Raw genomic sequence first — 6,105 nt, 5'->3', positions numbered from 1 at the left:
AAGATTCATTCCCTAACAGATAAATGGATTTGAAAAGTATATCAAAAATATGAACAGGTAGTAATCAAAAAGGAAACACAAATTGTCAATAACCCCCAAAATACTGTTTCAGGCTTTCTAACTGTGAGAGAAAAATTCAAAAAAATCAAAAAAAAAAACCTCTCAGAAAATCTGGTATGCCACCTTAAATTATATTTAATGGTAAAGATAGTTAAGATAGGTAAAACATTCTGGGTTATCAGGTTATATGAAACTGCTTGAGGAAGCAATGAATGGTGCAAGCATTTTGAGAAACAGAATAGTAACACATAATTAAGTTATGAAATTGTGCTTCTTCTTTGACCTAGTGATCATGCTCTTAGAATAATACCCTAAGGAAAGGCTAACAGTACAAAGCTCCTTTATTTGTAATAGCAACAAGTTGGGAGACAAATCTCATCTATTGTTACTTTCCCTCACCATTTCTGGAACCACTGACTACTTCCTGGTTTGAGATGTTGTTTTCTGGATATATTTGAAGCACATGAATCCAATAAAATACTTAATATATAAGGGTAGATACTGATTTAGTCCATGATCAAATAGCTCAAGTAGCAATAACTCAAGTAGCAATTTACTATACTTTGATACCATTGTCAGGTGACAGTGATTAATTGAAAGTGTGAAATAAGTGCTACAAGTCAATGTAAGTTATAGCAATAAGAGAAAAAGAAATTAAAGGAATTAGAATAGGCAATGAGAAAACAAAAGCATATTTTTGCAATAGATATGATGTTAAACTTGGAAAATTCTAGAGAATTAACTAAAAATGGCTTAAATTATTAATACTAATAGCTTAGGGAAAGTTGCAGGATACAAAATAATCCCACAAAAAAAAAATTTCTATATATGACAAAGTCCAGCAGTGATAAATTCCATTTAAATTAACTGTATACAATATAAATACTTGGGAGTCTACCTGCCAAGACAAACCTGGGAACTATATGAAGTATAAAATACTTTTGACAAAAATAAAGTCAGATCTAAACAATTAGAAAAAATTAATTTCTCATGGGTGAAAGGCAAGCCAATATAATAAAAATGACAATTCTACCTAAATTATATATTCGGTGCCATACCAATCAAACTATAAAAAAATTATTTCACCAAACTAGGAAAAATAATAGCAAAATTCATTGGGAAGAGCAAAACCTCAAGCATATAAAGGGAATAAATGAAAAAAAAATGCAAAAGTGGTCTAGATATACCAAATCTCAAACTGTTTTAAAAAGTGTCAATTATTAAAACAAACTGGTCCTGACAAGGAAATAAAGGGTAGGTCAGTGAAATAAATAGGTACAAATTATATTATAATAAATGAGCCTAGTAATCTAGTAAATAATAAATCCAAAGATCCAGGTTTTTGAAACAAAACTCATTATTTGGCAAAAACCAATGAGGAAACTGGAAAATGGTATGGTATGGTAGAAACAAGGTATAAATCACTGTATACCAAGATAAAATAGAGGGTATATAATTTACACATAAAGGTTGATATCATAAACAAATGAAGAGCATGAAATAATTTAACTGTCAGATTTATGGACAAAGGAAAAATTTAGAACAAAGAAGATATAGAATTACTGAATGTAAAATAGATAATTTTGATCATATAAAATTAAAAAGGTTTTGTACAAAAAAACAAATGCAACCAAAATTGTAAGGAAAGCAGAAAACTGAGGAAATACATAGAGAAATGATCAAATTCAGAAAAATGCAATTGATAAATAGTCAAAGGAAAGTAATAGGCTGTTTTTTTAGACAAAGAAATCAAAGCTATCTAAAGTCATTTAAAAAATACTCTAAATCACTATCGATCAGAGAAATGCAAATTAAAACAACTCTGAGGTGTCAGTTCACACCTATCAGATTGGCTAATATGATAAAAAAAAGGAAAATGTTGGATGTTGAAGGGGATGTGGGAAAATTGGGTCACTAATGCATTGATCAAAGCATCCCATAGATCAATTTGGAACTATGTCTAAGTTATAAAATTGCACACTTTAATTGTTTTTTGAATTTTACAATTTTTCTCCCCAATCTCACTTCCCTTCCCCCATCCCCCACAGAAGGCAGTCTGATAGTCTTTACATTGTTTCCATGCTATTCACTGATCAAAATTGAATGTGTTGAGAGAGAAATCATATCTTTAAGGAAAAAATAAAATATAAGAGATTGCAAAATCACATAATGATACCTTTTTTTAAAAAAAAAAATAAAGGTAATTAAAATTAAAGTCTTTGTTTAAATTCCACAGTTCTTTCTTTGGATACATATGATGTTCTCCATCACAGATATCCCAAAATTGACCCTGATTGTTACACTGATGAAATGAGCAAGTTCATCAAGGTTGATTATCACCCCCATGTTGCTATTATGGTGCACAATTTCTTCTGGTTCTGCTCATCTTGCTCTACATCAGTTCATGCAAATCATTCCAGGTTTCTCTGAATTCCCACCCCTCCTGGTCTCCAATAGAACAACAATGTTCCATAACATGTATATATACCACAATTTGTTCACCCATTTCCCAAATGATGGACATTCACTCAATTTCTAATTCTTTGCTACCACAAACAGAGCTGCTATGAATATTTTTGTACAGTGATGTTTTTACCCTTTTTCACAATCTCTTCAAGGTATGGAACCAGTAGTGGTATTGTTGGATCAAAGGGTAGGCACATTTTTATTGCCTTTGGAGCATAATTCCAAATTATCTCCAGAAAGTTTGGATGAGTTCACAGCTCCACCAACAATGCATTAGTGTCCCAGATTTCCCACATCCCTTCCAATATTGATCATTGTCCTTTCTGATCATATTGGCCAGTCTGAGAGGTGTGAGGTGGTATCTCTGAGTCAAATTTGACTCAGTTCTCTATATATTTTAGAAATGAGTCCTTTGCTAGAAATACTAGTTGTAAAAATTATTTTCCAATTTACTACATTTCTTTTGATCTTGGTTAAAGTGATTTTGTTTGGGCAAAAGCTTTTTAATTTAATATAATCAAAATTATCTAGTTTGGGGTTTTTTTTTTTTAGTTTTTGCAAGGCAATGGAGTTAAGTGATTTGCCCAAGATCACATAGCTAGGTAATTATTTTTTATTTTATTTGTTTTCCAGTTATATACAATAGTAGTATCTACCTATCATTTTTTGTAAGATTTTGAATTTTACAATTTTCCCCCCACCCTCCCTTTCCTCCAACCCCCCCCCCCCAGAAGGCTGTCTGGTAGTCTTTACATTGTTTCCATGCTATACATTGATGTAAATTGAATGTGTTATAAGAGTAAACAAAAAACCCTCCCTCCCCACCAAGAAAATGAGAAACCTCAAGAATAGAGAGAGAGAAAAAAAATGTACTTCAGTCTGTGTTCAGATTCCAATGGCTCTGTTTCTGGGGTGAGTTGCTTTCTTTATCATAAGTCCACTAGAGAAGTTGCTTCAATATTTTTCCAACAGTTGCTATTACTAGCTGTACCTCCACTCTGTTCCTCCCCACTCTCATTTATTCTATTCTCTCTCTCCTTTCATCCTGGCCCTGTCCAAAAGTGTGTTGTATCTCTCCCTCGATCTCGATCTTCCCTCTCTTCTATCACCTATTCCCCCCTTCCCTCCCGCCATTCCCCCTTATCCCATCCCTTCCTTGTCATTTTTCTCTAGGGTAAGATAGATTTCCTCACCCTATTAAGTATGTATGTTATTTCCTCTCTGAGCCATTTCTGATGAGAATGAAGGCTCTCATTCTCCCTTGCCTTCCCCCTTTCAACTCCATTTTATTTATTTTTTTGATTTAAATTTATTTTTATTAAAGATATTATTTGAGTTTTACATTTTCCCCCCCAATCTTGCTTCCCCCCCCCCCACAGAATGCACTCTGTCAGTCTTTACTTTGTTTCCATGTTGTACCTTGATCCAAATTGGGTGTGATGAGAGAGAAATCATATCCTTAAAGAGAACAGAATTCTCAGAGGTAACAAGTTCAGACAATAAGATATCTGTTTTGTTTTTTTTTTACTAAATTAAAGGGAATAGTCCTTGTACTTTGTCCTTGTACTCCACAGCTCCTTATCTGGATACAGATGGCACTCTCCTTTGCAGACAGCCCAAAATTGTTCCCGATTGTTGCACTGATGGAATGAGAAAGTCCTTCAAGGTTGAACATCACTCCCATGTTGCTGTTAGGGTGTACAGTGTTTTTCTGGTTCTGCTCATCTCACTCAGCATCAATTCATGCAAATCCCTCCAGGTTTCCCTGAAATCCCGTCCCTCATGGTTTCTAATAGAACAATAGTGTTCCATGACGTACATATACCACAGTTTGCTAAGCCATTCCCCGACTGAAGGACATTTACTGGATTTCCAATTCTTTGCCACCACAAACAGGGCTGCTATAAATATTTTTGTACAAGTAATGTTTTTACCCTTTTTCCTCATCCCTTCAGGGTATAGACCCAGTAGTGGTATTGCTGGGTCAAAAGGTATGTACATTTTTGTTGCCCTTTGGGCATAGTTCCAAATAGCTCTCCAGATGGGTTGGATGAGTTCACATCCACTCAATTTTAAAAAGCTTTTTCTTGACTCTTATGTGAAATTTCTTATAGCTAGGTGAATTCATGTCCTCCTGACTCCAGGCTGGTGCTCTATCCACTGTACCACCTAGCTGCCCCCTTTATTTTTTTTAAATGATGTTCTCCATCTCTTCCTTGGTCATAAACTGCTTTCCTATCCCTAGATCTGACAGGTAAACTATCCCTTGATCTCCTAGTTTGCTTATAATATTGTCTTTTATTTCTAAAGCCTTGTTCATACTCTCTGATCTAGCAATGCTACTGCTAGTTCTATATCCCAAAGACATACCCCAAAAAGGGAAAGGACTTATTTGTACGAAAATATTTATTGTAACTTTTTTGTGATGGCTAAGAATTGGAAATCAAAAGGATACCCATCAATTGTGGAATGGTTAGATGAGCTGTGGTATATAATTGCAGTAGACTATTATTGTACTTTAAGAAATGAAAGGCAGTATGATTTGAGAAAAACCTGAAAAGACTTACATGAACTGATGCATAGTAAAGTGAACAGAACTAAGAGAATAGTCAGAGCAATATCCAGTGAAGAACTATGAATGACTTATGATTTAATGATCTAAGACAAAGATCTCAAAATGAAGCTTACTATCCTCCAGAGAAAGAACTGATACTGACTGAATACAGATTGAAAATTCTATTTTTCACTTTTGTTTTTTCTTCTATTAGTTTTCTTGTAAAAAATGACTAATATAGAAATGTTTTACAGAATTGCATATTTATTATGCAATTATATATGCAAAAATGTGCACATATAATTTGTATCTGATTACTTACCACCTCAGAGAGGCAAGGAGGAAATTGGAACTTAAAACTTTAAATAAAAGTGTTTAAAAATCGGGAAAAAAAAATCAACATAGCAGTCTTTGAGCTGAAGCCTGCCATACAATAAAGATTTTGTTTGGATTGGTTGATGGTCATCATACCATGATGATCTTGTATAAAAGCCACCAAGTTAGTTTGGAATTGAGTAGGAGTCCCTTGGAGGGACTGGGGAGGAAATGATATCTTACCTGAGATACTGGCCTAGATTTCTTCCATACCTTTGGTCAGAGCAGGACCTTGTGAAATTCAAAAGATCTATAGGATTCTGAATTTAATCTCCTGATCATGTTAATTTTAAGAATATTTGCAGGACAGCTGGCATATTATCTGATTCAAGACTCTAGCCAGAGTCCAGTAGAAAAGCTGAATTATGCCTGGGGGAACATCTTGAGAAACTCATCATCTTTGAGGATATATAACTTATTCCTCTGTCACAAATTCACATTTCTCTGGACTCTATGTACTTGGGCTAGAGAGTATTTTATCCCCTCTTTAGGGGGAAATGTTTTGCATCAACTAAACTATCATAATAAATGCATGTTTCTAAAATCTAGTCACTTTAGCTTTCTTTCTTTCTCTCTCTCTCTCTCTCTCTCTCTCTCTCAATGTCTCCTTTCCTGCTCCCTGTAATCATGATCACATTTTCTTACCTCAC

This window comes from Macrotis lagotis, chromosome 1 (assembly GCF_037893015.1).
Source record: "Macrotis lagotis isolate mMagLag1 chromosome 1, bilby.v1.9.chrom.fasta, whole genome shotgun sequence".
NCBI lineage: Eukaryota > Metazoa > Chordata > Mammalia > Peramelemorphia > Peramelidae > Macrotis > Macrotis lagotis.
The sequence above is the reverse complement of the archived record's forward strand: the minus strand, read 5'-3'. Positions refer to the sequence as shown.